Below are 20,248 nucleotides of genomic sequence, written 5' to 3' on the forward strand. Positions count from 1 at the left end.
AAGGATGAAATACCCAAAGGATCGGAGAAGCATCTTAATATTCGGGAAGACGGAACTCGGTATAGGGCTGAAAGGATTTGGGTACCAAAATTTGGAGATATGAGAGAAATGGTACTTAGAGAAGCTCATAAAACCAGATACTCAATACATCCTGGAACGGGGAAGATGTACAAGGATCTCAAGAAACATTTTTGGTGGCCGGGTATGAAAGCCGATGTTGCTAAATACGTAGGAGAATGTTTCACGTGTTCTAAGATCAAAGCTGAGCATCAGAAACCATCAGGTCTACTTCAACAACCCAAATCCCGGAATGGAAATGGGAAAACATTACCATGGATTTCATCACTAAATTGCCAAGGACTGCAAGTGGTTTTGATACTATTTGGGTAATAGTTGATCGTCTCACCAAATCAGCACACTTCCTGCCAATAAGAGAAGATGACAAGATGGAGAAGTTAGCACGACTGTATTTGAAGAAAGTCATCTCCAGACATGGAATACCAATCTCTATTATCTCTGATAGGGATGGCAGATTTATTTCAAGATTCTGGCAGACATTACAGCAAGCATTAGGAACTCGTCTAGACATGAGTACTGCCTATTATCCACAAACTGATGGGCAGAGTGAAAGGATGATACAAACGCTTGAAGACATGCTACGAGCATGTGTTATTGATTTCGGAAACAGTTGAGATCAACATCTACCGTTAGCGGAATTTTCCTACAACAACAGCTACCATTCAAGCATTGAGATGGCGCTGATTGAAGCACTTTATGGTAGAAATTGCAGGTCTCCGATTTGTTGGAGTGAAGTGGGGGATAGACAGATTATGGGTCTGGAGATAATACAAGAAACTAACGAGAAGATCATCCAAATTCAACAACGGTTGAAAACCGCCCAAAGTCGACAAAAGAGCTACGCTGACATTAAAAGAAAAGATATAGAATTTGAAATTGGAGAGATGGCCATGCTTAAAGTTGCACATTGGAAAGGCGTTGTTCGATTTGGTAAACGAGGGAAATTAAATCCAAGGTATATCGGACCATTCAAGATTATTGATCGTGTCGGACCAGTAGCTTACCGACTTGAGTTACCTCAACAACTCGCGGCTGTACATAACACTTTCCACGTCTCGAATTTGAAGAAATGTTTTTCTAAAGAAGATCTCACTATTCCGTTAGATGAAATCCAAATCAACGAAAAACTTCAATTCATCGAAGAACCTGTCGAAATAATGGATCGTGAGGTTAAAAGACTTAAGCAAAACAAGATACCAATTGTTAAGGTTCGATGGAATGCTCGTAGAGGACCCGAGTTCACCTGAGAACGAGAAGATCAGATGCAGAAGAAATACCCGCATTTATTTCCAGAAGATACGTCAACACCTCCAACTGCTTAAAATTTCGGGACGAAATTTATTTAACGGGTAGGTACTATAGTGACCCGAACTTTTCCATGTTTATATATATATATATATATTAAATGAAATTGTTATTTACATGATTAAGTGTTTCCAACATGTTAAGCAATCAAACTTGTTAAGACTTGATTAATTGAAATAGGTTTCATATAGACAATTGACCACCCAAGTTGACGGGTGATTCACGAACGTTAAAACTTGTAAAAACTATATGATGACATATATATGGTTATATATATAGTTAACATTATATTATGATAAGTAAAAATATCATTAAGTATATTAACAATGAACTTCATTTGTAAAAACAAGACTACTAACTTAATGATTTTGAAACGAGACATATATGTAACGATTATCGTTGTAACGACATTTAATGTATATATATATATATATATATATATATATATATATATCATATTAAGATATATTCGTACATCATAATATCATGATAATATAATAATTTAAAATCTCATTTGATATTATAAATATTGGGTTAACAACATTTAACAAGATCGTTAACCTAAAGGTTTCAAAACAACACTTACATGTAACGACTAACGATGACTTAACGACTCAGTTAAAATGTATATACATGTAGTGTTTTAATATGTATTCATACACTTTTGAAAGAATTCAAGACACTTATCAAAATACTTCTACTTAACAAAAATTCTTACAATTACATCCTCGTTCAGTTTCATCAACAATTCTACTCGTATGCACCCGTATTCGTACTCGTACAATACACAGCTTTTAGATGTATGTACTATTGGTATATACACTCTAATGATCAGCTCTTAGCAGCCCATGTGAGTCACCTAACACATGTGGGAACCATTATTTGGAAACTAGCATGAAATATCTCATAAAATTACAAAAATATGAGTAATCATTCATGACTTATTTACATGAAAACAAAATTACATATCCTTTATATCTAATCCATACACCAACGACCAAAAACACCTACAAACACTTTCATTCTTCAATTTTCTTCATCTAATTGATCTCTCTCAAATTCTATCTTCAAGTTCTAAGTGTTATTCATAAATTCTACAAGTTCTAGTTTCATAAAATCAAGAATACTTCCAAGTTTGCTAGCTTACTTCCAATCTTGTAGAGTGATCATCCAACCTCAAGAAATCTTTCTTATTTACAGTAAGATATCTTTCTAATATAAGGTAATATTCATATTCAAACTTTGATTCAATTTCTATAACTATAACAATCTTATTTCGAGTGGAAATCTTACTTGAACTTGTTTTCGTGTCATGATTCTACTTCAAGAACTTTCAAGCCATTCAAGATCCTTTGAAGCTAGATCCATTTGTCTCTTTTCCAGTAGGTTTATCCACAAAACTTGAGGTAGTAATGATATTCATAACATCATTCGATTCATACATATAAAGCTATCTTATTCGACGGTTTAAACTTGAAATCACTAGAACATAGTTTAGTTAATTCTAAACTTGTTCGCAAACAAAAGTTAATCCTTCTAACTTGACTTTTAAAATCAACTAAACACATGTTCTATATCTATATTATATGCTAACTTAATGATTTAAAACCTGGAAACACGAAAAACACCGTAAAATTGGACATACGCCGTCGTAGTAACACCGCTGGCTGTTTTGGGTTTGATAATTAAAAACTATGATAAACTTTGATTTAAAAGTTGTTCTTCTGAGAAAATGATTTTTATTATGAACATGAAACTATATCTAAAAATCATGGTTAAACTCAAAGTGGAAGTATGTTTTTCAAAATGGTCATCAAGACGTCGTTCTTTCGACTGAAATGACTACCTCTTACAAAAACGACTTGTAACTTATATTTCCGACTATAAACCTATAATTTTTATGTTTATATTCATAAAATACAGTTCAATATGAAACCATAGCAATTTGATTCACTCAAAACGGATTTAAAATGAAGAAGTTATGGGTAAAACAAGATTGGATATTTTTTATTTTTGTAGCTACTGTAACGACCCAACCCGTTAACCAACCAAAACTGCGAAATAAAAAATTTCGAAGCAAGCCTGCCCAGGCTGGGTGTGCAGCGCGCACCCCTACCTGTGCGCGGCGCGCACAGGGCCTGGCAGCCCGCTGTCCAAAATGTTCCATTTTCGTAAAAAGTTCTAACACTTCCCATCATTTTTAGGCGAAATGCTTTTCACATCATATTAGTATAAGTAAAACAAGCACGAATCAATGATAAAACGAGTTTTCCATTGCGGGGCCCACATATGCCCAAAATGCCATTAAGTACAAAATACGAGTTTCGACCACAAAAAAAAAGCTTAATTGCCAAACGTCACTAGAGCATGGTGTTTGGGGTTAAACTACCCAAATCTTGGTCGAACTTCCAAAAAGCTAAAACCCCCGAGGCGCCACTAGTCCAAGCGAATACCTTTTCCTTTAACCAAGTCGGATCCTAAAAAGGTAAACAACGAGAGGGTAAGCTAACGCTTAGTGAATGTAATAATTATACATATACATATATAATACACCTACTTGCAAGCACTTACACAATTACCTCATACACGCTAACAATTTACATAGCATACCATCGCAAGTATAACTCTAAACCCTTCAAGATCACAAGCTAGCACCACAATAGCATATATATAACCCGAATGATATAATATACTACAATACAGCGCGTAATTAAGGTTAACCAACACACAAGGGAATGGTACTTCGAATTTCCCGTCGGTGTTCATAACAACCGTTAGTGTACAACAAAATATATCACTAACCCCGAGGTGACACGGACAACGAAATATCCGTTCAAGCAATCGTTAGTGTACAACAAAATATATCACCAACTCTTGGGCAATTTGGACAACGAAATATCCATCGTTAGTGTACAACGAAATATATCACTAACTCTTGGTGGTATAAACAACATATACCCCGGCCCCTTCCCCGCCCTACAAATAGATACATTATATACACACATGTATAATCATTCCACTCACCTTGTCGACTTGGCGAGATTTCCAATAACACTTGTAACTTCAAAGCAAGTCACCTAACACAATTAATTCTCAATTAATTCACATAATAAGTTGGACTTTCCACCAACTAGACCCACTAGTGTATTTATGACCCATTTGCACTATAAACACTCATTAGAGGTCAATACTCCCAACTAATCACTAAAAGCTAGCGATTAAGGTTCTAAGACTTCCATCAACACATAAATAGGGTGTTTTCATACATAATTTAACCCACTAGGTCAAACCTACCCATTTGACCCATTTCAAGTCCACCATGAACCCTAGAACCAATTTTATTAACAACACAAGTAAGCTAGTGAATAACTAACCATTATAGACTCAATAACACCAATTATTACCTTGAAACCCTAGGTTAGTCATCCTTGAGTCCTGATGACAATCTTACCCAAAACCCCCAAAATCACCATTAATGGGTTTTGTGTTCATCACTAACCCAAGTTCTAACCTTTAAACAAATTAAATCAAGGAAATCAAAATTAGAACTTACCAACACAACCAAATTGTAGCTAGCGAGGAGATGAACAACTTTATAACCCGAGCTAAGACCCGAAACTAGCTCCTTCTTCCTTTACTTGAGCTTTCTCTCTCTAAATTTTGGGTTTCTCTTACTAGAATTAAAGTAGGATGAAAATGGTTGTTGAAAGTGGAGTTATGACTCACCCAAACCACTGATCTGTGACCTTAACTCGTCCCCAAGTGAAATTACCTCAATACCCTTCCAAAATATCTGATTAAAAGAAAAAGAACCCGGCTACAGTAGTGGTGCGGGGCGCGCTCCTTTAAGGGTGCGCGGCGCGCACTATGGTCTGAACAGATTCTGATCACAGTTTAATTACACACAGTTCCCCTCGCTTTATGTACACTATATACACTTCTGTACGATAATAACTAGGGTGTTACAACTCTCCCCCACTTGAATCGGAGCGCGTCCTCGCGATCCAAGCTGCATGACAAGCAGGAAGATAAACCAACACAAATTCTTCGGGTTCCCATGTAAATTCGAAACCTTTACTACGACGCCATTGGACCTAGAAGGTCCTCACCTCTTTGTTACGCAACATTTTCACCTTCTCATCAAGTATAGCTATCGGATCCTCAACATACTCTAACTTGTTGTTTAATTCGATCTCTTCTAATGGCATCCATGATGAATCATCCGCAAGACACTTACGGAGATGGGAAACATGAAATGTATTATGGATCCCCGCAAGCTCTTCGGGTAATTCCAAACGATACGCGATTTCACCAACACGAGCTAAAACCTTAAACGGTCCAATAAACCGAGGATCTAAATTTCCCCGTTTTCGAAACTGAATAATACCTTTCCACGGTGAAACCTTAAGCATCACCATGTCACCCTCTTGAAACTCAATCGGTCGCCTACGTTTATCGATGTAAGACTTTTGTCTATCTTGCGCCGCCTTTAAACGAGCCCGAATCATATCAATTTTGCTATTTGTCTCCAATACCAAGTCGGTGCTCCCGACTTCCCTTTGACCCACTTCGCCCCAACAAATCGGGGTTCGACACCTCCTACCGTATAACATCTCATATGGTGGCATTCCAATACTAGAGTGAAAACTATTATTGTACGAGAATTCCACCAATGGTAAATGTTCGTCCCAACTACCGCCAAAATCAATAATACACGCACGTAACATATCCTCCAATGTTTGATTCGTACGTTCGGTTTGACCATCCGTTTGAGGATGATACGCCGTACTCATATTCACCCTCATACCCATGTCTTCATGAAACTTCTTCCAAAATCGAGAAGTAAAACGCGTGTCCCGATCTGAAACAATAGACGCGGGAATGCCATGTCTCGATATCACCTCTTTAATGAACATCTTCGCGAGTGCCTCCGACGATATTGCTTCTTTAATAGGAAGAAACAACGCACTCTTCGTCAATCTATCGACAATCACCCAAATAGTGTCAAATTGGGTTCTTGCCGTTTTCGGAAACTTGGTAATAAAATCCATGGTATTATGCTCCCACTTCCACATTGGAATTTCTAGCGGTTGCAACTTACCATACGGCTTTTGGTGTTCGGCTTTAACTTGCAAACACGTGACGCATTGCTCAACATACTTAACAACATCGCGTTTCATGCCCGGCCACCAATAATCTTTCTTCAAATCAAGATACATTTTCGTCGCACCCGGATGAATAGAATATTTAGACTTATGCGCTTCATCAAGAAGCACCTTTCGGAAGTCACCCATCTTTGGCACCCATACTCTTTCTTGAAAAGACAACAACCCGCGCGAACCCATAGTAATGGATTCCAATTGCCCCACGATTCATTCCGCATGCTTGTTGTGAACGTAAGCCTCTATTTAACTTCACCAAGCTTTTTGAGAAAATCGTTAGTAATAACCATACGTAACAATCCCAATCGTAACCGGGTGGTGACTCTTTCGGCTTAACGCATCCGCGACCACATTCGCTTTGCCCGGATGATAGAGTATCTCACAATCATAGTCCTTCACCACATCCATCCATCTACGTTGACGATAATTCAAATCCCGTTGATCAAAAAGATGTTTCAAACTCTTGTGATCTGAATAAATTGTACACTTGACACCATACAAGTAATGGAGCCAAATTTTCAAAGCATGGACCACCGCCGCTAATTCGAGATCATGAGTCGGGTATCTCTTTTCATGTTCCTTTAATTGGCGAGAGGCGTAAGCGATGACTTTACCTCGTTGCATTAGAACACACCCGAACCCATTCAAAGAAGCATCACAATAGACCGTCATATCATCTACACCTTCCGGCAATACTAAGACAGGAGCTTTACACAATTTCTCTTTTAATAATTGAAAAGCGATTTCTTGCTCGTTTTCCCAATTAAAACTCGCGTTCTTCCTCGTCAATCTCGTCAATGGAGAAGCAATTTTAGAAAAGTCTTGGATAAACCGATGATAGTAACCGGCCAATCCGAGAAAACTTCGGATTTCCGTAGGCGTAGTCGGTCGTCCCCAATCCTTTACCGTCTTTATCTTCCCCGGATCCACTTGAATACCATTCTTGTTCACAATATGGCCAAGGAATTGAACCTCCCTTAGCCAAAATTCACATTTTGAGAATTTAGCATACAACTTCTCTCTTCTCAACGTCTTCAATACTTCACGCAAGTGGTGTTCATGCTCCATCATGCTCTTAGAATAGACAAGAATATCGTCAATGAACACAATTACCGACTTGTCCAACATAGGTTGGCACACTCGGTTCATAAGATCCATGAACGCCGCCGGTGCATTCGTAAGACCGAAAGGCATAACCACAAATTCGAAATGCCCATAACGAGTACGAAAGGCCGTTTTCTCGATATCTTCCTCACGGACTCGCATTTGATGATAGCCGGACCGTAGTTCAATTTTTGAGAAGTACGTAGCGCCTTGAAGTTGGTCGAATAAATCGTCAATCCTAGGCAACGGATAACGATTTTTGATCGTCACTTTATTTAACTCCCGATAGTCGATGCACATACGCATACTACCATATTTCTTCTTCACGAACAAGACCGGAGCACCCCATGGCGAAGAACTCGGTCGAATAAAACCCTTCTCAAGTAACTCTTGAATTTGCTTCAACAATTCTTGCATTTCCGTTGGTGCTAAACGATAAGGAGTTTTAGCAATGGGAGTAGCTCCCGGAACCAACTCAATGCGAAATTCGACTTGTCTTTCCGCCGGAACACCCGGTAATTCGTCCGGAAAAACATCTTCAAATTCACTTACCACCGGAATTTCACGAATGGGTGGTGGCTCATCACGAGTATCGACAACATGGGCAAGAAAAGCCATGCCACCATTAACAAGGAAACGACGTGCCCGTGCAAAAGTGCATATCGGCACAAGTCTTCTACGCTTATCGCCATGAATAATTAACTCTCCCCCGCTTGGGGTCTTCACACGAATAGATTTTTCATGGCACGAAATATCGGCTCTATTATGATCGAGCCAATCCATACCAACCACGATATCAAAATCACTCAAAGTCATCGGAATGAGATCAATATTAAAGTTCTCGGAGCCAAATACAACATTACAATTCTTACATACATCAACCACTAGCACCGTCTTGCCATCCGCTATTTCGACTTCTACTGGACGACTTAACTTAGCTAACGGTTTATTAAGTTTAGGCACAAATTTTGGAGACACAAACGATAAATTTGCACCGCTATCAAATAGAATCCTTGCCGGATTAGAGTTAACCATGAAAGTACCTTAAACGACTTCATTGGATTGCTTGGCTTTGCCATTGGTCATCAAATAATTACGTCCCCTAGCCGACCCCGCCGCCTTCTCCATTCTTTTAACTTGATCATTTCGGAGTTCGGGACACTCCGACTTTCAGTGCCCTTCTTGTTGACAATTAAAACATGTGATCACATTAGTACGCGGTTTTGGGCAATCACGAGAGTAGTGAACTTTTTGCCCACAATTGTAACATGTGGTCATGTGAACACTAGGAGCACCCTTCTTCACACTACCAACACTTTCGGATACTCCTTTACTCTTCTTGTTCGAAAAACTAGAAGCTTCAAACTTTCTTTTACTTGGCGCATAACTAACCGGACTCGGAGCTTGCGCTTCAAACCCCTTCGCCACCGCCAAAAGCTTAGCAAAAGTCTCAACTTGACCAATACTAATTTTACCCTTCAAATCGTCCCTAAGGGTCGCATGAAAGTCTTCAATTAACAATTGATCATTCCCCACATACTCGGGGCAAAAATGCGCCTTAGCGAGACAGTTGGTTTTGAGAGTGTTTAGGTCCAAAGACCCTTAACGCATGTTCCTTAACTCGTTGCGCAATTTGGAAAGATCCGCTTGCGTACGATATTCAAGGAAAAACTCTTTCTTGAAATCCGCCCAAGATAACCCTACAAAAGCCGCATCACCCACCATATCAATTTTACCATCGAGCCAATCTTTAGCATGACCCCTCAACAACCTAGTAGCAAGTCTAGTCTTCTTCTCGGGTGGGCACTCGGTCGTGCAAAAACAACCTTCAACATCGGAGATCCAAGCCGCACTTTTCATGGGGTCGGGATCCCCGTGAAAGTGAGGAGGCTTAGTCGCCAAGAAGTTCTTATAGCTAAACTCCAACTCGCCCACATTTTGAGGTCTAGGAAACCTCTTTTCAACTTCTTCTTTAACGGCATTAGTCATCCGTTCTTGAATCATATCAACAATTTGTTCCGAAACCGACTCTTCGAATATTTGTTTAACCCTTCGTGAGAAAACCGAAACATAGTTTTCTAAAGCGGTCTCGATCTTGGTAGTCATCTCATCTTCCTCTACATGAGAGGGACCACCATTGCCATTCGTATTCGTTCCTTTTCTCGTCTTCATTCTAAAGATTAAAAACTGATTAGACATCACCAACAATTTAATACACATATATACCTATACATATGACCGCACACACACCACATCTAGCTAGATACTTGTCGCACATCCTTGCTTGACTTGACTTGCAACCGTAATAGTGGTCGCGACTCACTATTACGCTCACATGTCGTGCCATGCTCAAACGTATCACAATCATCTTGCTCGATGTTCAAAACGATATCACACGATTAGTAACATCATAACATAGCATAGTTGTCCACTTATGCATCAAAGAACTAACCAAACCCCGCACTGACCCGTAGTCCTACAAGTCCCGCATATAATTCCACAACACAAAAGTCTAAGTCTAGGCGCCTATCTCAAGTCACCTAAATCCCTTAGACCATGCTCTGATACCACTTGTAACGACCCAACCCGTTAACCAACCAAAACTGCGAAATAAAAAATTTCGAAGCATGCCTGCCCAGGCTGGGTGCGCGGCGCGCACCCCTACTTGTGCACGGCGCGCACAGGGCCTGGCAGCCCGCTGTCCAAAATGTTCCGTTTTCGTAAAAAGATCTAACACTTCCCATCATTTTTAGGCGAAATGCTTTTCACATCATATTAGTATAAGTAAAACAAGCACGAATCAATGATAAAACGAGTTTTACATTGCGGGGCCTACATATGCCCAAAATGCCATTAAGTACGAAATACGAGTTTCGACCACAAAAAAAAAGTTTAATTGCCAAACATCACTAGAGCATGGTGTTTGGGGTTAAACTACCCAAATCTTGGTCGAACTTCCAAAAAGCTAAAACCCCCGAGGCGCCACTAGTCCAAGCGAATACCTTTTCCTTTAACCAAGCCGGATCCTAAAAAGGTAAACAACGAGAGGGTAAGCTAACGCTTAGTGAATGCAATAATTATACATATACATATATAATACACCTACTTGCAAGCACTTACACAATTACCTCATACACGCTAGCAATTTACATAACATACCATTGCAAGTATAACTCTAAACCCTTCAAGATCACAAGCTAGCACCACAATAGCATATATATAACCCGAATGATATAATATACTACAATACAACGCGTAATTAAGGTTAACCAACACACAAGGGAATGGTACTTCGAATTTCTCATCGGTGTTCATAACAACCGTTAGTGTACAACGAAATATATCACTAACCCCGAGGTGACACGGACAACGAAATATCCGTTCAAGCAATCGTTAGTGTACAACGAAATATATCACCAACTCTTGGGCAATTTGGACAACGAAATATCCATCGTTAGTGTACAACGAAATATATCACTAACTCTTGGTGGTATAAACAACATATACCACGGCCCCTTCCCCGCCCTACAAATAGATACATTATATACACACATGTATAATCATTCCACTCACCTTGTTGACTTGGCGAGATTTCCAATAACACTTGTAACTTCAAAGCGAGTCACCTAACACAATTAATTCTCAATTAATTCACATAATAAGTTGGACTTTCCACCAACTAGACCCACTAGTGTATTTATGACCCATTTGCACTATAAACACTCATTAGATGTCAATACTCCCAACTAATCACTAAAAGCTAGCGATTAAGGTTCTAAGACTTCCATCAACAAATAAATAGGGTGTTTTCATACATAATTTAACCCACTAGGTCAAACCTACCCATTTGACCCATTTCAAGTCCACCATGAACCCTAGAACCAATTTTATTAACAACACAAGTAAGCTAGTGAATAACTAACCATTATAGACTCAATAACACCAATTATTACCTTGAAACCCTAGGTTAGTCATCCTTGAGTCCTAATGACTCAATCTTACCCAAAACCCCCAAAATCACCATTAATGGGTTTTGTGTTCATCACTAACCCAAGTTCTAACCTTTAAACAAATTAAATCAAGGAAATCAAAATTAGAACTTACTAACACAACCAAATTGTAGCTAGCGAGGAGATGAACAACTTTATAACCCGAGCTAAGACCCGAAACTACCTCCTTCTTCCTTTACTTGAGCTTTCTCTCTCTAAATTTTGAGTTTCTCTTACTAGAATTAAAGTAGGATGAAAATGGTTGTTGAAAGTGGAGTTATGACTCACCCAAACCACTGATCTGTGACCTTAACTCGTCCCCAAGTGAAATTACCTCAATACCCTTCTAAAATATCTGATTAAAAGAAAAAGAACCCGGCTACAGTAGTGGTGCGCGGCGCGCTCCTTTAAGGGTGCGCGGCGCGCACTATGGTCTGAACAGATTCTGATCACAGTTTAATTACACACAGTTCCCCTCGCTTTATGTACACTATATACACTTCTGTACGATAATAACTAGGATGTTACAGCTACGGGAAATATTAACAATTCTATACAAATCATATCCTAGCTAACTTATATTGTATTATACATGTATTCTAATATATTATGTAATCTTGGGATACCATAGACACGTATGCAAATGTTTTGACATATCATATCGACCCATGTATATATATTATTTGGAACAACCATAGACACTCTATATGCAGTAATGTTGGAGTTAGCTATACATGGTTGAGGTTGATTCCAAAAATATATATACTTTGAGTTGTGATCTAGCCTGAGAAGTGTATACACTGGGTCGTGGATTGATTCAAGATAATATATATCGATTTATTTTTGTACATCTAACTGTGGAAAACTAGTTGTAGGTTACTAACGAGGACAGCTGACTTAATAAACTTAAAACATCAAAATGTATTAAAAGTGTCGTAAATATATTTTGAACATACTTTGATATATATGTACATATTTGTTATAGGTTCGTGAATCGACCAGTGGCCAAGTCTTACTTCCCAACGAAGTAAAAATCTGTGAAAGTGAGTTATAGTCTCACTTTTAAAATCTAATATTTTTGGGATGAGAATACATGCAGGTTTTATAAATGATTTACAAAATAGACACAAGTACGTGAAACTACATTCTATGGTTGAATTATCGAAATCGAATATGCCCCTTTTTATTAAGTCTGGTAATCTAAGAATTAGGGAACATGCACCCTAATTGACGCGAATCCTAAAGATAGATCTATTGGGCCTAACAAACCCCATCCAAAGTACCAGATGCTTTAGTACTTCAAAATTTATATCATATCCGAAGGGTGTCCCGGAATGATGGGGATATTCTTATATATGCATCTTGTTAATGTCGGTTACCAGGTGTTCACCATATGAATGATTTTTATCTCTATGTATGGAATGTATATTAAAATATGAAATCTTGTGGTCTATTGTTACGATTTGATATATATAGGTTAAACCTATAACTCACCAACATTTTTGTTGATGTTTTAAGCATGTTTATTCTCAGGTGATTATTAAGAGCTTCCGCTATCGCATACTTAAATAAGGACAAGATTTAGAGTCCATGCTTGTATGATATTGTGTAAAAACTGCATTCAAGAAACTTATTTCGTTGTAACATATTTGTATTGTAAACCATTATGTAATAGTCGTGTGTACACAGGATATTTTAGATTATCATTATTTGATAATCTACGTAAAGCTTTTTAAACCTTTATTGATGAAATAAAGGTTATGGTTTGCTTTAAAATTAATGCAGTCTTTGAAAAACGTCTCATATAGAGGTCAAAACCTCGCAACGAAATAAATTAATATGGAACGTTTTTAATCAATAAGAACGGGACATTTCATATATGTTGGATATGAAACATCTTCAATCATAAGATATATTGAACCCATGACGGGCGATGTTTTTACAGCACGTTTTGCTGATTGTCACTTTAATGAAACATTGTTCCCTAGATTAGGGGGAGAAATAAAAAATAAAGAAAATGATGTTTCATGGTGTGAAACTCAATTAATGTATCTTGATCCTCGTACAAAAGAATGCGAGATCGAAGTTCAAAAAATAATGCATATGCAAGAACTTGCGAATAAATTGTCTGATGCATTTACAGATACAAAAAGAGTGACTAAATCATATATACCAGCAGCAAATGTTCCAGCTCGAATTGAAATTTTAAAAGCTGGCAATAATGTCACTCTTGAGTCTTTGCCACGCCAGAAACGTGGGAGACCAATTGGTTCCAAAGATAAAAATCCTCGAAAAAGAAAATCAGCTGATAATGAGGTAAAAGAAAGTGTTCAAGAAGAACCACAAAACAATACTCCTTCTGCAGAAGAGATTGATGATGTCAATACAGAATTTTCAATAAATTATGCACATTCAATAATATTATGGAACCGAAATGAAATGAAAAATCTTGATGAGATATTTTCATATAATGTTGCATATGACATCATGAATGATGATGATGATCCAGAACCAAAATCTGTCATGGAATGTCAAAATAGACATGATTGGGATCATTGGAAAGGAGCAATACGAGCTGAATTTGAATCGCTCAATAAAAGAAAAGTTTTCGGATCTATCATTCTCACACCTAAAGATGTGAAACCTGTGGGATATAGATGAGTTTTTGTGCGAAAAAGAAATGAGAAAAATGAAGTTACAAGGTATAAAGCAAGACTTGTAGCTCAAGGTTTTTCTCAAAGACTAGGAATTGATTATGAGGAAACTTATTCTCCTGTTATGGATGCAATTACTTTTAGATACTTAATTAGCCTGGCAGTTTCTAAAAATTTAGAAATGCATCTCATGGATGTTGTGACTGCTTATCTATATGGATCACTTGATAGTGATATATATATATATATATATATATATATATATATATATATATATATATATATATATATATATATATATATATATATATATATATATATATATATATATATATATATATATATATATATATATATATATATATATGAAGATACCTGAAGGATTTAAGGTATCAGAAGCAACCAATGCAAAATCCAAAGAAATGTACTCAATCAAGTTACAAAGGTCTTTATATGGGTTGAAACAATCGGGTCGCATGTGGTATAAACGATTAAGTGAAGAGTATACCAATAATCTTATTTGCCCATGTGTATTCATTAAGAAAACAACATCCGGATATGTGATCATAGCCGTTTATGTTGATGATCTTAACATCATAGGTACAAATAAAGAGATCCATGAAGCCATTCAACTTCTAAAGAAAGAATTTGAAATAAAAGATCTCGGAAAAACCAAGTATTGCCTTGGTTTGCAGATTGAGCATATGCCTAATGGTTTACTTGTACATCAAACAACTTATACGGAAAAGATTTTAAAACGTTTCAATATGGCCAAGGTAAAACCATTAAGTACTCCTATGGTTGTTAGATCACTTAATGTTGACACTGATACATTTCGACCCTGTGAAGATCATGAAGATATCCTGGGACCAGAAGTACCATATCTTAGTGCAATTGGAGCTCTTATGTATCTTACAAATTGTACAAGACCTGACATTTCTTTTGCAGTTAATTTGTTGGCAAGGTTCAGCTCAGCTCCTACAAAAGACACTGGAATGGGATCAAACACATATTTCGATACCTTCGAGGAACTACTGATTTAGGATTATTTTATTCTAACAAATCAAAACAAGATTTGGTTGGTTATGCAGATGCAGGTTATTTATCTGATCCACATAAAGCTAAATCTCAAAATGAATATGTATTCCTAAATGGAGGTACTGCAATATCATGGCGTTCTCAAAAACAAACACTTGTTGCAACATCATCAAATCATGCCGAAGTGATTGCATTATATGAAGCTACTCGAGAATGTTTTTGGTTGAGATCAATGACACAACTCATTACTGATTCTTGTGGACTAGAACGCGATAAAAGTCCAACAACTATCTATGAAGATAATGCAGCTTGCATAGCACAGATGAAAGAAGGGTATATCAAAAGTGACCGAACAAAACGCATACCTCCTAGATTCTTCTCATACACTCAAAATCTCATTAAGGACAACCAGATTGAAATAAAATATGTTCAATCCAGCAAAAATTCTGCTGATCTTTTCACCAAAGCACTTCCAACTGCTATTTTTAGAACACACGTTCATAACATTGGCATGAGACATGTTCAAAAGATGTAACAGCTTAGCAATGTCTACTTGAGGGGGAGCCAACTCTATGCTGCACTCTTTTTCCCTTAGCTAAAGCTTTTTCCCACTGGATTTTTCTTTAGCAAGGTTTTTAACGAGGCAGTAATTTATAGTCAATATCCGAGCTAATAAAATTGTCATCCAAAGGGGAGTGTTGTGATAAAGATGGATGACAAACTTTTCTATAATGCTCTGCCACCTACTCCTAATTGCAATCATGTACAGTAAATCATGTATTATAAATACCCCATCAAATGTAATCGTGTAACACACATAGAATATATTTCATATATCACCATTCTTTTACTCTCTCTAATTTTAAGTTTACTAGTAGCCTATAGTTAAGAACAAACCCACTAAAGGTAGTTATAAGTCTACTGAATTATAACACGAACCAAACCACTAAAGGTAGTTATAAGCCTACTGAATTATAACACGAACCAAACCACTAAATGTAGTTATAAGCCTACTGAATTATAACAAGTTGTAGTTTTTGTTCTTTTATTATCACCATATTCAAACATTTATTTGTTCCTTTTATCTCAATATTTAGAGAATGTAAACCTTATTCATAGATATAGCAGTGCCTTTCGTATTTTTAGGTTTAGAGTATTTATAATCGTACCTCATGATTCGTTTATATGTTTTTTTTTTTTTTTTTAATTTCCTCAGACTCACTACTCATGATGAAATTCTTGAGGGTTTTTTTTGTAATCCAATCTACATGAACATCAAGCTTACGTCTAAAAATGAAAATTAGCGAAAGTGGCGCGAAAGTTTTTGTAGGCTTTTTAATGAGTCTTGGCCAAATATTAGTCGTATTAAGTTACAAGAAATGTTGTTTTGTGTTTAACGATGTCGTTTGCCAACAATTACTTCAAACCCACATAATCAAATTTATAGGTATACTAACTACAACAAAATGGTAGGTTATACACACTTATTAAGAAGTATACTAACATTCAAAAGTGTGAAGAACATCGAAGTTCACACTTGGCCAAAGGTGTGAGCTATTTGGGCGTTACAAAATTTTCAACATATTTAAGCGTGATTATACTTAAATAATGTTCACCCTTTCAAGTGTGAGGACATGTAAAAATAGTTCACACTTTTACATGTGACACTCTTGATCAAATTGTTCACATTTGTAAATGCGAGAATAACGTTTCACACCGCCAAGTATGAGAATAACGTTTCACACCGCCAAGTATGAAGTTTTTGACATCTCTCATCTGAGTTACTCACACTTCTAGGTGTGAAGTTTTTTACTTATTCCCAGTTATGATATATATATATATATATATATATATATAGAATAGTTATTAAATAAATAGTAATGGAATGTTTAAGAAAAAACGAATATTATTAATATCCATTAAATATACACAATCTAACATATGTACAGGTTTATAATAACCCAATTCAACATCTTTCATGCACATCAATGGGCCAACATACAATTGCTAGACAACATGTTACACTTTCACACTTAATAAATCCTATCACTCAAACTTGCCATGTACCCATGAAGACGATTAACGTCTTCAATCTGCAGCTACAACAGAGCTTCAATCAAAGGCTTCAGCAGAATAGCAGAATCTCAGAACGAATCATCATACCTAAATCACATGTATACAAAACTGAAAAGAACTGAAAATATAAAGAGCAAACGAGAAATGAGAAGTAAAATTTTACTAACTCATTTTCAAGGATAATAACAGGTCTCTCCAATTGTAGCTTTTAGAAGTCCACATCTTTAGAAGAGTAAGGGACAAGAACTTTCAAACTAGGTACTCCACCAAACTATGCTGAATGGAGATCTTTTATGCAATCGGTTTATACGTCTGATAAGTAGGATTTCATAATCAACACTAAAATTTTGTAAGAAGAAAAATTAAGATTGAATCAGTGATGAACGCTACGTATCTACTATATTCATTGGTTATGACCTTAAACTTCACATGGCGTACAGAATTAGAGGTCAATTAACTAAAACTGATATTATACTAAATATACCTGGCAATTGTGTTGGGTTGGCTGGGTTTGGGTCCAAGCAGGTAAGCTTTTTCTAAACGGGTCCCTTCAACAATACACATGGGAACTGTGTCCCTTAGTTCTTCGTGGTATTGAACTTAATCCACAGTCATTGGCAACCACCCAACTATACATGCTCAAAACCAGCTGCAAAGGTGTTGCCATGATTAATACATAAGAAATTAGTAAAAACAGATATAACAATATAACAAAGATAATTTAAAGTTTATACTGTTGACATTATAATTTAAAGTTTATACTGTTGACATCAATACCTGAAATGTAAATGGACGATTTCAACTATCATTAGATTCCTAAGCTTCTACAAGCACATCCTTATCGTGCCTATAATCTTCCAAATTTCCATTGTTTTTATTTCCTTGTCGTGTTCAATAAAATCAATCAGACATTCTAGAGAAATATGCCAACAATTGAGTTCCTCAGATTCCTTAGCTTCTTAAAGCACATCCTAATCACTAAACCATTAAACTTATGTCAAATGTTCAATTTAGAGATATACCAAAACATGCTCTTGACATATATTACTCCAAAGCATGTATATATAATTGCAAAAAGAAATTGAATACCATAGATAACCGAAAATGTGCAAATTATACTACTAAAGTGTCAAAGAAACACCATTTCACCGTGAAGTCTTCCCATTTACAACTCTTGGAAGAAGGGGCTTGTGGATCCATCACCAAATGAGTGTAAAACTACTAGTTTCACTGCAGCTCTGCATAAAAGGGCATGTTCATTCTCTTTCAGACCTGAAAAGAAAAAGCTGTTCTAAAACATCAAAATCTAATCAAGTCACTAATATCATTTTAAGTACAGGTAGTGCATATTATACTACTACGTAATACTAATGTTGTATATATGTTAACACGAGTATTATACTACAATGATAAACTAAATTCAGTGACTATTAGCAACAATGTAAGCATATTAAGTTGAGTATAACAACTGCATTATACTGTCACTTATCCCCAATAAACAAATTACATATGAGAACAAGATTCATTGAAGCCTCTTGTGGACAAATCTATAACTAATTGACACCAGATGCCACTCACTTGTGTTGACTATCTAGAAACTACTAATTGATACACTATGATCATTGCAATTACGATTACAATTTAAATTTGCAATTATAATAAAATTAAATTGCCTTTCTTATAAACAAATTATATAAATATAATATAATAATGAATATGCACAACATCTAAAGAACTGTAAATTGAGATTATCACATAACAAAACTTGATCAAACGCATCCTCAATTTGTGAAATCAGAGAAGAATGATAATTAGGTTTTACAATAAACATACCTTTAAATCATGATAACTTGATCAACCTGGAGAGATCCAATAATCATTGAAACTTGATCGGATTCCTAATACATATACGATACTATTGACAATTAGGTTGATGTTTAACGATACAATTATAAAACCATTAAATAAATCGACTGTTTTTACCTGTGAGATGAGACGAAGATTATAGAAGTATTAGAGTGTGATGCGAGAGAATTGAAAAAAGACTTGCGATTCTTATCGATAAGCTCGCTCTGATGTTTGGAAAAAATAAACCCTAGAATTTGGAACTTCAATTACTCCGTAAATAAAAGTTAGGAGTAATAACGAAAATATAATATAATTATCAGTAACTGTTTATGTTTATATTTGTACATTTCTTATATGTTCACGCTTCATCTATTTTTATTGCTTTATTCGTCACAACTAAAAACGTGAGTTTTTTCGTTACAACTAAAAGCGTGAGTTTTTGTTGCTTGTTTCCTAACAGCTAAAAGCGTGAGCATTTGCTTCTAGATTTTTATTCTTAACTTATCATTTACAATTCTTCACAGCTAAAAACATGAATAATTAGGTAGAATTTTTCACATTCTAAAATGTGACTAATACTTATTCATACTCAAAAGCGTTTCGTAACGTGAATTTTATTAAAGAATATAAGTTCTTCACACCATCAAATGTGTAAATAAACGTAAACACTTATATTTGTGAGTATCTTATAATTAATTTTCACACCTTCACCAAATGTGAAGAAAAAAGCGTGGAAAATTGACTAATTTGTTGTAGTGTAATTATATTATACTAAAAGCCATGAGACCCGCTAATGTTCACAGTGGCAGGTCCGTAATTATTCACCCCTTCGAGTGTAAATCGATAATTAAGCTTTTAAAAACTTTTTCTCCTACCTTTTTTTTACAATTTTTCCCTCTTTTTTCTACATCCCTTTTCATCCATTTCATTATCTATGTTTAATTAACCGAACAAGTTAATCGTCCAAAACCGCCCCCCTTCAATTAACCGATCA

General features: G+C 36.2%; 1 long non-coding RNA gene across 6 annotated transcripts; it reads right to left on the bottom strand.

Annotated features, from left to right (window-relative positions):
- Positions 1 to 17,252: 17,252 nt before the first annotated feature.
- On the bottom strand, positions 17,253 to 19,532 carry LOC139858508 (uncharacterized). 6 transcript variants are annotated; one of them, XR_011762978.1, is made up of 6 exons: positions 19,457 to 19,532; positions 19,240 to 19,304; positions 18,184 to 18,678; positions 17,891 to 18,055; positions 17,570 to 17,718; positions 17,253 to 17,493 (listed from the first exon to the last, which is right to left on the bottom strand). It is a non-coding gene; the product is annotated as an uncharacterized lncRNA (long non-coding RNA). The 6 variants fall into 6 exon arrangements; XR_011762979.1 differs by having other exon boundaries at positions 19,390 to 19,525; XR_011762977.1 differs by lacking the exon at positions 19,457 to 19,532 and having other exon boundaries at positions 18,184 to 18,384; positions 18,548 to 18,678; positions 19,240 to 19,379.
- Between the last annotated feature and the right edge of the window lie 716 nt (positions 19,533 to 20,248).

The sequence above is a fragment of the Rutidosis leptorrhynchoides genome, chromosome 7 (genome assembly GCF_046630445.1).
Source record: "Rutidosis leptorrhynchoides isolate AG116_Rl617_1_P2 chromosome 7, CSIRO_AGI_Rlap_v1, whole genome shotgun sequence".
Classification (NCBI taxonomy): domain Eukaryota; kingdom Viridiplantae; phylum Streptophyta; class Magnoliopsida; order Asterales; family Asteraceae; genus Rutidosis; species Rutidosis leptorrhynchoides.